Source organism: Aquarana catesbeiana, linkage group LG02 (assembly GCF_042186555.1).
Source record: "Aquarana catesbeiana isolate 2022-GZ linkage group LG02, ASM4218655v1, whole genome shotgun sequence".
Taxonomy (NCBI): domain Eukaryota; kingdom Metazoa; phylum Chordata; class Amphibia; order Anura; family Ranidae; genus Aquarana; species Aquarana catesbeiana.
In genome coordinates this window covers 586764277-586778158 of record NC_133325.1, presented here as the reverse complement: position 1 = coordinate 586778158, position 13882 = coordinate 586764277, and positions in this window count along the sequence as shown.

Sequence of the window (13882 nt, the reverse complement as noted above, 5' to 3'; positions counted from 1 at the left end):
AGACTTCTCACAAACTTCTTTCTTTATTTTTTTTCGTGATTTCATGAATATAATATTTTTATTTGTCACATCTACTATAATATTTTTGGTAGGTTTTTAGATAATTTTTTTTATTATCTTGTATTATTTAATCTCAAGGAGATTGCTTGGTGTTGGTGTCTCTTGTTAATTTCACATTGTATTTTGGAAATGTACCTGCCTCCTCACAAACAAACTGTCCTTTTTGAAGGAAAACACACATAGGCGAGTATAATAAATCAAAACAAAAATTTATTAAGGGCTCATAACCAAACAAAGAGGGAGGCAACACTGGATAAACTGCAGAAACTGGCAAAGCCTTTGGACCCCAGGGCACACATCAATTATTTTACTGCGAAATTGGTGGCCTGAGGAGTCCATATATAAGGGAGCACAATCTGGTCCAGAAGTCCAAGAGATCATGAACAGCAGCAGATGACATCTATGTCCCCAGGCTGTGGTCATACAAGAGCCTGCACCTTTTGCCAGACCAGACTGAACTCAGGTCATCACTCTCTGGTCTTCCTTAGACACTTCCTTCCAGGCTGTGGCTCTGGTGTTGGAGGTGTGGCAGGAGGAGGACCATGGTTGAGCTCACAAATGTGGCTTTGTGCTTGTGAGTTGGCCCCTCAACCCTTTATTTAGTGCTTGTAAAATGATAAACTTACATAAGAGGCATTAGCCCTCCTCCATTTCCATCATTTTGCATGCTGTTAGGTCTGCAAAGTCCTCTTCAACACTGTGGGGGGTTCTGAGGGCCGCAGTAACCTTCCAAAATAGGCCAATTGCTGCCTCCTCCAGGTTACTCCTCTTCCTGCCACTTTTTTTGAAGGCGGAGGGGAGGGACCTGGGTATCGGGCAGGCTACTGGGCCCGGCCACCTCCTGGTCGGACCTCAAGTTAAGGGAGCACAATCAGTATAGAAGGATCAGGAGAGTGCTTCAAAAAAGTAAGTAGTTGTCCTGTGTTCCTATTTGTTATTTTTATAACGTTCGTGCTGCTCCATGTGCTTTTCTTTACTGTTGTACAGTTTAAAATGGCAACTTTCATGTACATGGACACATTATTCGTTTGTAGGAAACATTGTTCGTTCGGCCAAAAAAACACCATGTTTTGTCCAGATGCATTTCAATACATTTTTTCAGGCCTACTTCTCTTAAAATAATTTTGGTGTCTAGATGGGTTTGTAACTAGAATGAAATGCAAACTAGATTCTGTGTAAGTAGAGGACACTCAGCAGTTGTTTACACATCTGGACGCTGGAGCACTTGTGTGGGACACTAGAACACCCTTTTTATTAGGGGTTCCCACACAGGTTCTCCAGTGTATACTATAGGGGTGTCTCCATCTGTGAAGCTTGTATAAAACAGGTAAGTATTCAAACTTGACAAAGGAAAACAATATTTCTTCATCTTGGAACTCTGCCAAAATAGACAATTGTACACCACTTTCAAGCAATGTTTCATATTCCTATTTCTGCCATCAAATATCTGTGTGCTAAGTATACTTATTTTTTTTTTACATAGGGGAGAAAAGACTTGGATGACACCACTCATCGGAGGAGACAACAGACCCCCCACCTCAGGAAGAAGCCAAGCAGAGGAGGAGGAGGGAGACGTGGTGGAAATTGTCACCACAACAGGTGAGTGTCTGCGACCACAGGCTCAGGTAAGAGATGGATGCTGGCATATTTATAATACATGGTGTTTTTTTTTTTCTATATTTTTAGGTGATCGTGATGTTGTGGATGAAGGTTCACCAATGAAAGTGCCCAGATCCTGATCGGGGAGATCATGGGGTGTAATAGGGACTTGGAAAACATCAAGCAAAACATCAATGATGAAAATCAATTATTCCGCGCTTAGGACAAAAAAAAGGAACTGCAGCCCCCCCAACACAGAATATAACCAAGGTGAAATTCAAATAAACGAGATACTCTAATGGGGGAAATTGGCGCTGTTCAAACAAGTGTACAAATGAATATTAAATAATGAATAATAAATAAATAAATGAAAAAATGAATGAATAAATTAAGACGAATATATATACGTGAAAATGTACCAAAATGTTATACCATACTATAAAGTGCAAAGTGCTAGAAAATTTGTATCCTAGAATATATCAATAAAATGCAATACACAAAAAATCATACTGACAGTCATAGAAAACATCAAATGACATATGATAAAAATCTAAAACCACTCTCAACCACTGTGAAGAGGTGACAAAAATACCAAAATGGTGATACTGAGTGTAAAAAGCGATAATGAAAAATGATAATAAAAAATTAAAAAAATTTTTTGCAGTGTCCTAAAAATCAATAAAGTCTGAAAAAGGCTGTAATAGATCAATCCAATAAGAAAAATCTTGATGTAATAATGTGCCAAGTGCTCCCCGTCTTCCGTTGCACCCCCAATCATGCCCTCACTCACCAGAGTGCCTAACCCTGCAGGGGTAATAGGCATGTAGGTTAGGATCCAGCAATGGTGTTCCTTAGCGATCGATGTTCCTCACAACGGTTGCCGTTTTCTCCTTTTCCAATATACCAATGATGTCCTCTTAATAATCCCAGCGATATGTATCCATATGTTATAGAAAAAAGGAGCCTCATAGCGTAAATCCAAAAAGACAATATTTATTGTAAAAAACAGTTTTAAAACCAGAGCTGACAATGCTCCACCGGCTGGCTCAAAACCGATCGCCGCAGCAACAGCGTGGTAGCGGCGTGCGTTCCACAGCCTGCCTACCAGAAACCGGAAGTCCGGAGTAAAAAACCCACAGAAGAGACGTATGCGTACCACGTCTTACGCGTTTCGTCATCAAGACGTCATCTGAGACGCGGCCATATTGGTACACCATACGTCTATATATAGTACATGGAGGCGCCATGATCTCCAATCAAAAAACCTTTATGTGCAGTTCCACCCACACAGCGGAGGTGAAAAAAACTTCCATATTGGAATAAAGAGAGTTGCACCAAGCGCCATCTAGTGGACTATTAAATTAATGTCTTAGTTGGCACCTCCATATAATCAACAGATGGACAAGAATAATATATCTATGTATATAAAAATGTGTAAGAAATACATTTACATAATGGGAAACAACCGAAAAACATGACAATATATAAAGATAAATAACCTGCAATAGACCAAAAAGAAGAAGAAAAGAATATGTAAAGAGGAAAAAATATATATTTATAAAAATAAAAATAAAAATAAAACTAAAATATAAATTTCTTTTTTAAAAAATATATATGTCTAAAAAATATATATAAAAATAAAAATAAAAATGCATCTAAATACTTCATCATTTATGTCTAATGTAAAAAATAAGTAAAAAACAAGGCCATATTGTCATAAGTGAGTAGATATCTCCTATAGCAGCCTTAGATGCTTCAGGCGAATATGTATATAGACTTATTATGTATAAATATACATATATAACAAATATATATGTATAAAAATGGATAAAAAGTATATATGAAAAAAACTCTATGTTAAAATAGGGGAAGACGAAACGGAAGATATGTGGGGACTAGAGAGATGGTCTGTATTGAAACTTGGTATTAAAAATTAGATAAGAAACAATTTAAGTCAATCTCCACATTTAGCCCCCTGGGTACCAGGCAATCTAAACGGTATATCCATCTGGTTTCATTCTGGGATATCAGATTCTTCTTGCTACCCCCCCTCCAATGATCCTTAATGGTGTCGATACCATAAAAAACCAAGCCAGATGGATCCCTATGGTGAAATTCATCGAAATGTCTGGAGAGGTTGTGTTTAGGGAACCCCTTTCTAATATTATTAATGTGTTCCCTAATACGTACACAAAGGGGTCTAGTGGTCCTACCCACATATTGCAATCGGAACGGACATTCAATGACGTAAGTCACATGGGTAGTATTGCAGGTGACCAATTCTCTAATCTCATACTCGGTACCATTCCTTGATTTAAAGGAGGTTCTTTTCTTAGGTTGTTTCTTGCTGACCCGACAGGCCAAACACTTCTGGCATCTGCAGAAGCCCTTCATACTGGAAAACAATTTGACAGTCCTAGGGGGGTCGATAACATTATGGACCAAATGATTTCTGAGGGTTGGTGCTCTCCTATAAATAAAACGGGTTTGTTTTGTAAGGATTTTCCCTAAGGTCCTATCAGATTTTAAAATAGGCCAATACTTCCTCACTATATGTTCAATGGAACGATATTGATTAGTAAAGCCTGTAACGAAAGCTATATCTACCGGAGAGTTCTTACTCGTGTTACTATTTTTTGTTAATAAGGAATCTCGGTCAAGATCTTGTATCTCCTTTTTTAATCTTACTAAGGGATCAATATGGTATCCTTTGTCTACAAACTTATTTATTAAAATATCAGCTTGGTTCTGGTAATCTTCAATATTCCGACAGTTCCTCCGTATTCTCAACAGCTGTCCCTGGGGATGTTCTCTTTCCACTTAGGGTGGTGGCAGCTGGAGATGGGTATATACCCGTTGCGGTCTGTGGCTTTGAAAAAGGTTTTAGTAGACAATTCCTCGCCCTCTTTATAAATCTGTAGATCCAGATAGTCTATCAGATTATAATCAGATTTACCAGTAAAGGAAATACCATATACATTATGGATTTAGTTCATCCAGGAACTCCTGGAACGACTCAGAGTCTCCTTCCCACAGGATGATTACTTCATTGATATATCGACGGTAAAACTTTATTTCAGGCCGTCTACTGCCATATATATAACGTTCTTCCAGCATATCCATAAATAAATTTGCCACACTTGGGGCATACTTGGCACCCATGGCCATGCCTTTTTTATGAACATAAAAGTCTTTCTTATACCAAAAGTAATTACTCTCTATTGCCAATCCAAGTCCTTCTAGGATAAATTTGATTTGTTCATGCTTGAGGTCTGAGCTTTCATATAAGGCCTTCTCAACCCCTTTCAACCCATCCTTCTGGGTCATACTTGTATACAAGGAATTGACGTCAATCGTTGCCAGTAGACATTGGCCAACCCCCTTGTTTTCAATTCTTTGATAAGTTGGGTGCTGTCCCTGAGTTAAGATTTGCCTTTCACCACTAAGGGTTTCAAAAATTGGTCGATGTATTCTCCCAATCTCGAGAATAAAGAGTTCACACCGCTTATAATTGGCCTTCCCGGTGGTTTATTCAGCCGCTTGTGTATCTTGGGCAGGTAATATATAACCGGAGTTTTGGTAGATTCTGGAACTAGATATTTAGCTTCTTTCTTATTTAAAATACCTGCCTCTCCCCCTTTTCTCACAAGTTTGTTCAGACTCTCTTCGTATTGTGGCTTGGGGTTACACTTCAGTTTTTTGTAGGTGTTTTCAACTCTCAGCAAATTGTCCATCTCTTCCTCGTATTCCTCCTTTTTCAATATAACTAATCCACCCCCCTTGTCAGCGGGTCGTATCACCACTTGCTTTCTGTTTCCAATTTCCTTGATCGTTTTCCAAATGTATATGCTTTTGGACTTTTTCTTCTCTAATTTGGCCAAGTCACTTTCCACCATCCGTTTGAAAGCCCCTATACATTGATCCCCTGGAACTTTAGGATTAAACATTGAATTGTTCCTAAGGTTAGTGTGAACATAAATATCTGGTTCAGCCATTGGTGTAACTTTGTTGTTCAAGGCATAGTGTTTTTTTATTTTCAGTTTCCTAATAAATTTCTGTAAGTCAATATAAACTTCAAATTTATCAGTACTCCTGTCCAGTGCGTATTTTAATCCTAGATCCAGTATCTTTAGTTCATCGTTAGAAAAAAAACGCTTCACTTAAATTGAAAATTCCCTGGCCTAATACTACTCCCTTCTTCTTTTTCTTCTTCCCTCCTCGTTTTCCTCTTGTCTGTTTCTCTTGTTGCCTCTGTATGGATATTCCGGTTCTCTTTCTGGATTCCTGCTCCTTCCATTCTCTGTATTCGTACGTGGATATTGTGGGGATGGATATCCTTGGTATCCGTTCATCCACTGTATCCTATTCATACCAAAGGGCGGATCCCCTCTCATTTGGGGATTGTAAGGGTCTATCTGTATTCCTCTCCACCCAGGACGACGATATTGTACTCTCGCATTCCATCTCCCAGGAGGTCTGTCTCTTGATCTCCCCTGGTGAAAATCCCTTTCTCCTAGGTTATCCCTTCTATTTCTAAATTCCCAGTGGGATGTACGTTGTCTTCCTTCCCTAATAGGGGAGAACCTATTATATGTAGGGACATTATACCATGGAGTCCCTGGAGATCGTCCATAATTTGGTTCATAGTAATCCTCCCTTCTATTATCCACATGTCCAGGTGGATAATTAGGTGTTCTGGGTGTTTCTCCCCTCCTGGTCGGAGGTATGTGTTCAAACCGGGTTTGACGAATAGTATTTGAGTTCTGGGCGTCCACCTCTGTTACCTCATCATTAGGATTATCATCTAATGATATTTCATCCGCGTCTTCATTTGCCTCTTCAATGTCTGTTTGCCACTTGTAAACCTTTTTATTGGTGTAATCCAGGACATCTCTTTTACATTTCTTTTGTTTTTTAGCTTGAATCTCTGCATCGTATTTTTTGATTATCTGCTGCAACTCCCTTTCTTTAATTTTGTAATCATTTTGATTACTGTATGGCAGCAAAAAGTTTTGATCTCACTAATGTTAACCTCAATCCCTCTCAATTTTAATTGTCTTCTCTTAACTATATTACTTCAAAGTTCTTTCTCACATTTTGAGAAAAAGGCATACCACTCATCCAGTGGCGTCATTCAGGCCATCATTAGGATTCAGGTCCCACCTCAGCCTTCTAGGTGTCATATTTTCAAATTTCAATTTTTAGTCCTAAAGTTCCAGGGGATCAATGTATAGGGGCTTTCAAACGGATGGTGGAAAGTGACTTGGCCAAATTAGAGAAGAAAAAGTCCAAAAGCATATACATTTGAAAAACGATCAAGGAAATTGGAAACAGAAAGCAAGTGGTGATACGACCCGCTGACAAGGGGGGTGGATTAGTTATATTGAAAAAGGAGGAATACGAGGAAGAGATGGACAATTTGTTGAGAGCTGAAAACACCTACAAAAAACTGAAGCGTAACCCCAAGCCACAATACGAAAAGAGTCTGAAGAAACTTGTGAGAAAAGGAGGAGAGGCAGGTATTTTAAATAAGAAAGAAGCTAAATATCTAGTTCCAGAATCTACCAAAACTCCGGTTATATATTACCTGCCCAAGATACACAAGCGGCTGAATAAACCACCGGGCAGGCCAATTATAAGCGGTGTGAACTCTTTATTCTCGAGATTGGGAAAATACATCGACCAATTTTTGAAACCCTTAGTGGTGAAAGGCAAATCTTATCTCAGGGACAGCACCCAACTTATCAAAGAATTGAAAACAATTACAGGGGTTGGCCAATGTCTACTGGCAACGATTGACGTCAATTCCTTGTATACAAGTATCACCCAGAAGGATGGGTTGAAAGGGGTTGAGAAGGCCTGATATGAAAGCTCAGACCTCAAGCATGAACAAATCAAATTTATCCTAGAAGGACTTGGATTGGCAATAGAGAGTAATTACTTTTGGTATAAGAAAGACTTTTATGTTCAGAAAAAAGGCGTGGCCATGGGTGCCAAGTATGCCCCAAGTGTGGCAAATTTATTTATGGATATGCTGGAAGAATGTTATATATATATGGCAGTAGACGGCCTGAAATAAAGTTTTACCGTCGATATATCGATGAAGTAATCATACTGTGGGAAGGAGACTCTGAGTCGTTCCAGGAGTTCCTGGATGAACTAAATCATAATGTATATGGTATTTCCTTTACTGGTAAATCTGATTATAATCTGATAGACTATCTGGATCTACAGATTTATAAAGAGGGCGAGGAATTGTCTACTAAAACCTTTTTCAAAGCCACAGACCGCAACGGGTATATACCCATCTCCAGCTGCCACCACCCTAAGTGGAAAGAGAACATCCCCAAGGGACAGCTGTTGAGAATACAGAGGAACTGTCGGAATATTGAAGAATACCAGAACCAAGCTGATATTTTAATAAATAAGTTTGTAGACAAAGGATACCATATTGATCCCTTAGTAAGATTAAAAAAGGAGATACAAGATCTTGACCGAGATTCCTTATTAACAAAAAATAGTAACACGAGTAAGAACTCTCCGGTAGATATAGCTTTCGTTACAGGTTTTACTAATCAATATCGCTCCATTGAACATATAGTGAGGAAGTATTGGCGTATTTTAAAATCTGATAGGACCTTAGGAGAAATCCTTACAAAACAAACCCGTTTTATTTATAGGAGAGCACCAACCCTCAGAAATCATTTGGTCCATAATGTTATCGACCCCCCTAGGACTGTCAAATTGTTTTCCAGTATGAAGGGCTTCTACAGATGCCAGAAGTGTTTGGCCTGTCGGGTCAGCAAGAAACAACCTAAGAAAAGAACCTCCTTTAAATCAAGGAATGGTACCGAGTATGAGATTAGAGAATTGGTCACCTGCAATACTATCCATGTGACTTACGTCATTGAATGTTCGTGCCGATTGCAATATGTGGGTAGGACCACTAGACCCCTTTGTGTACGTATTAGGGAACAAATTAATAATATTTGAAAGGGGTTCCCTAAACACAACCTCTCCAGACATTTCAATGAATTTCACCATAGGGATCCATCTGGCTTGGTTTTTTATGGTATCGACACCATTAAGGATCATTGGAGGGGGGGTAGCAAGAAGAATCTGATATCCCAGAATGAAACCAGATGGATATACCGTTTAGATTGTCTAGTACCCAGGGGGCTAAATGTGGAGATTGACTTAAATTGTTTCTTATCTCATTTTTAATACCAAGTTTCAATACAGACCATCTCTCTAGTCCCCACATATCTTCCGTTTCATCTTCCCCTATTTTAACATAGAGTTTTTTTTCATATATACTTTTTATCCTTTTTTATACATATATATTTGTTATATATGTATATTTATACATAATAAGTCTATATACATATTCGCCTGAAGTATCTAAGGCTGCTATAGGAGATATCTACTCACTTATGACAATATGGCCTTGTTTTTTACTTATTTTTTACATTAGACATAAATGATGAAGTATTTAGATGCATTTTTATTTTTATTTTTATATATATTTTTTAGACATATATATTTAAAAAAAAAAAAAATATATATATTTTTTAGTTTTATTTTTATATATATAGATTTTTTCCTCTTTACATATTCTTTTCTTCTTCTTTTTGGTCTATTGCAGGATATTTATCTTTATATATTGTCATGTTTTTCGGTTGTTTCCCATTATGTAAATGTATTTCTTACACATTTTTATATACATAGATATATTATTCTTGTCCATCTGTTGATTATATGGAGGTGCCAACTAAGACATTAATTTAATATTCCACTAGATGGCGCTTGGTGCAAACCTCTTTATTCCAATATGGAAGTTTTTTTCACCTCCGCTGTGTGGGTGGAACTGCACATAAAGGTTTTTTGATTGGAGATCTCTATGTACTATATATAGACGTATGGTGTACCAATATGGCCGCGCCTCAGATGACGTCTTGATGACGAAACGCGTAAGACGTGGTCACGTGGTAAGCATACGTCTCTTCTGTGTGTTTTTTACTCGGGACTTCCGGTTTCTGGTAGGCAGGCTGTGGAACGCACGCCACTACCACGCTGTTGCTGCGGCGATAGGATTTGAGCCAGCCGGTGGAGCATTGTCAGCTCCGGTTTTAAAACTGATTTTTACAATAAATATTGTCTTTTTGGATTTACGCTATGAGGCTCCTTTTTTTCTATAACATATGGATACATATCGCTGGGGATTATTAAGAGGACATCATTGGTATATTGGAAAAGGAGAAAACGGCAACCGTTGTGAGGAACATCGATCGCTAAGGAACACCATTGCTGGATCCTAACCTACATGCCTATTACCCCTGCAGGGGTTAGGCGCTCTGGTGAGTGAGGGCACGATTGGGGGTGCAATGGAAGACGGGGAGCACTTGGCACATTATTACATCAAGATTTTTCTTATTGGATTAATATATTACAGCCTTTTTCAGACTTTATTGATTTTTAGGACACTGCAAAAATTTTTTTTCATTTTTTATTATCATTTTTCATTATCACTTTTTACACTCAGTATCACCATTTTGGTATTTTTGTCACCTCTTCACAGTGGTTGAGAGTGGTTTTAGATTTTTATCATATGTCATTTGATGTTTTATATCACTGTCAGTATGATTTTTTGTGTATTGCATTTTATTGATATATTCCAGGATACAAATTTTCTAGCACTTTGCACTTTATAGTATGGTATAACATTTTGGTACATTTTCACGTATATATATTCTTCTTAATTTATTCATTCATCTGCTGCAACTCCCTTTCTTTAATTTTGTAATCATTTTGATTACTGTATGGCAGCAAAAAGTTTTGATCTCACTAATGTTAACCTCAATCCCTCTCAATTTTAATTGTCTTCTCTTAACTATATTACTTCAAAGTTCTTTCTCACATTGTGAGAAAACGGCATACCACTCATCCAGTGGCATCATTCAGGCCATCATTAGGATTCAGGTCCCACCTCAGCCTTCTAGGTGTCATATTTTCAAATTTCAATTTTTAATCCTAAAGTTCCAGGGGATCAATGTATAGGGGCTTTCAAACGGATGGTGGAAAGTGACTTGGCCAAATTAGAGAAGAAAAAGTCCAAAAGCATATACATTTGAAAAACGATCAAGAAAATTAGAAACAGAAAGCAAGTGGTGATACGACCTGCTGACAAGGGGGGTGGATTAGTTATATTGAAAAAGGAGGAATACGAGGAAGAGATGGACAATTTGTTGAGAGCTGAAAACACCTACAAAAAACTGAAGCGTAACCCCAAACCACAATACGAAAAGAGTCTGAAGAAACTTGTGAGAAAAGGGGGAGAGGCAGGTATTTTAAATAAGAAAGAAGCTAAATATCTAGTTCCAGAATCTACCAAAACTCTGGTTATATATTACCTGCCCAAGATACACAAGCGGCTGAATAAACCACCGGGCAGGCCAATTATAAGCGGTGTGAACTCTTTATTCTCGAGATTGGGAAAATACATCGACCAGTTTTTGAAACCCTTAGTGGTGAAAGGCAAATCTTATCTCAGGGACAGCACCCAACTTATCAAAGAATTGAAAACAATTACAGGGGTTGGCCAATGTCTACTGGCAACGATTGACGTCAATTCCTTGTATACAAGTATCACCCAGAAGGATGGGTTGAAAGGGGTTGAGAAGGCCTTATATGAAAGCTCAGACCTCAAGCATGAACAAATCAAATTTATCCTAGAAGGACTTGGATTGGCAATGGAGAGTAATTACTTTTGGTATAAGAAAGACTTTTATGTTCAGAAAAAAGGCGTGGCCATGGGTGCCAAGTATGCCCCAAGTGTGGCAAATTTATTTATGGATATGCTGGAAGAACGTTATATATATATGGCAGTAGACGGCCTGAAATAAAGTTTTACCGTCGATATATTGATGAAGTAATCATACTGTGGGAAGGAGACTCTGAGTCGTTCCAGGAGTTCCTGGATGAACTAAATCATAATGTATATGGTATTTCCTTTACTGGTAAATCTGATTATAATCTGATAGACTATCTGGATCTACAGATTTATAAAGAGGGCGAGGAATTGTCTACTAAAACCTTTTTCAAAGCCACAGACCGCAACGGGTATATACCCATCTCCAGCTGCCACCACCCTAAGTGGAAAGAGAACATCCCCAAGGGACAGCTGTTGAGAATACAGAGGAACTGTCGGAATATTGAAGAATAACAGAACCAAGCTGATATTTTAATAAATAAGTTTGTAGACAAAGGATACCATATTGATCCCTTAGTAAGATTAAAAAAGGAGATACAAGATCTTGACCGAGATTCCTTATTAACAAAAAATAGTAGCACGAGTAAGAACTCTCTGGTAGATATAGCTTTCGTTACAGGTTTTACTAATCAATATCGCTCCATTGAACCTTTAGTGAGGAAGTATTGGTCTATTTTAAAATCTGATAGGACCTTAGGAGAAATCCTTACAAAACAAACCCGTTTTATTTATAGGAGAGCACCAACCCTCAGAAATCATTTGGTCCATAATGTTATCGACCCCCCTAGGACTGTCAAATTGTTTTCCAGTATGAAGGGCTTCTACAGATGCCAGAAGTGTTTGGCCTGTCGGGTCAGCAAGAAACAACCTAAGAAAAGAACCTCCTTTAAATCAAGGAATGGTACCGAGTATGAGATTAGAGAATTGGTCACCTGCAATACTACCCATGTGACTTACGTCATTGAATGTTCGTGCCGATTGCAATATGTGGGTAGGACCACTAGACCCCTTTGTGTACGCATTAGGGAACACATTAATAATATTAGAAAGGGGTTCCCTAAACACAACCTCTCCAGACATTTCAATGAATTTCACCATAGGGATCCATCTGGCTTGGTTTTTTATGGTATCGACACCATTAAGGATCATTGGAGGGGGGTAGCAAGAAGAATCTGATATCCCAGAATGAAACCAGATGGATATACCGTTTAGATTGTCTGGTACCCAGGGGGCTAAATGTGGAGATTGACTTAAATTGTTTATTATCTAATTTTTAATACCAAGTTTCAATACAGACCATCTCTCTAGTCCCCACATATCTTCCGTTTCATCTTCCCCTATTTTAACATAGAGTTTTTTTCATATATACTTTTTATCCTTTTTTATACATATATATTTGTTATATATGTATATTTATACATAATAAGTCTATATACATATTTGCCTGAAGCATCTAAGGCTGCTATAGGAGATATCTACTCACTTATGACAATATGGCCTTGTTTTTTACTTATTTTTTACATTAGACATAAATGATGAAGTATTTAGATGCATTTTTATTTTTATATATATTTTTTAGACATATATATTTAAAAAAAAAATATATTTTTTAGTTTTATTTTTATTTTTATATATATAGATTTTTTCTTATTTACATATTCTTTTCTTCTTCTTTTTGGTCTATTGCAGGATATTTATCTTTATATATTGTCATGTTTTTCGGTTGTTTCCCATTATGTAAATGTATTTCTTACACATTTTTATATACATAGATATATTATTCTTGTCCATCTGTTGATTATATGGAGGCGCCAACTAAGACATTAATTTAATAGTCCACTAGATGGCGCTTGGTGCAAACCTCTTTATTCCAATATGGAAGTTTTTTTCACCTCCGCTGTGTGGGTGGAACTGCACATAAAGGTTTTTTGATTGGAGATCCTTATGTACTATATATAGACGTATGGTGTACCAATATGGCCGCGCCTCAGATGACGTCTTGATGACGAAACGCGTAAGACGTGGTCACGTGGTAAGCATACGTCTCTTCTGTGTGTTTTTTACTCAGGACTTCCAGTTTTTGGTAGGCAGGCTGTGGAACGCACGCCACTACCACGCTGTTGCTGCGGCAATCGGATTTGAGCCAGCCGGTGGAGCATTGTCAGCTCCGGTTTTAAAACTGATTTTTACAATAAATATTGTCTTTTTGGTTTTACGCTATGAGGCTCCTTTTTTTCTATAACATATGGATACATATCGCTGGGGATTATTAAGAGGACATCATTAGTATATTGGAAAAGGAGAAAACGGCAACCGTTGTGAGGAACATCGATCGCTAAGGAACACCATTGCTGGATCCTAACCTACATGCCTATTACCCCTGCAGGGGTTAGGCGCTCTGGTGAGTGAGGGCACGATTGGGGGTGCAATGGAAGACGGGGAGCACTTGGCACA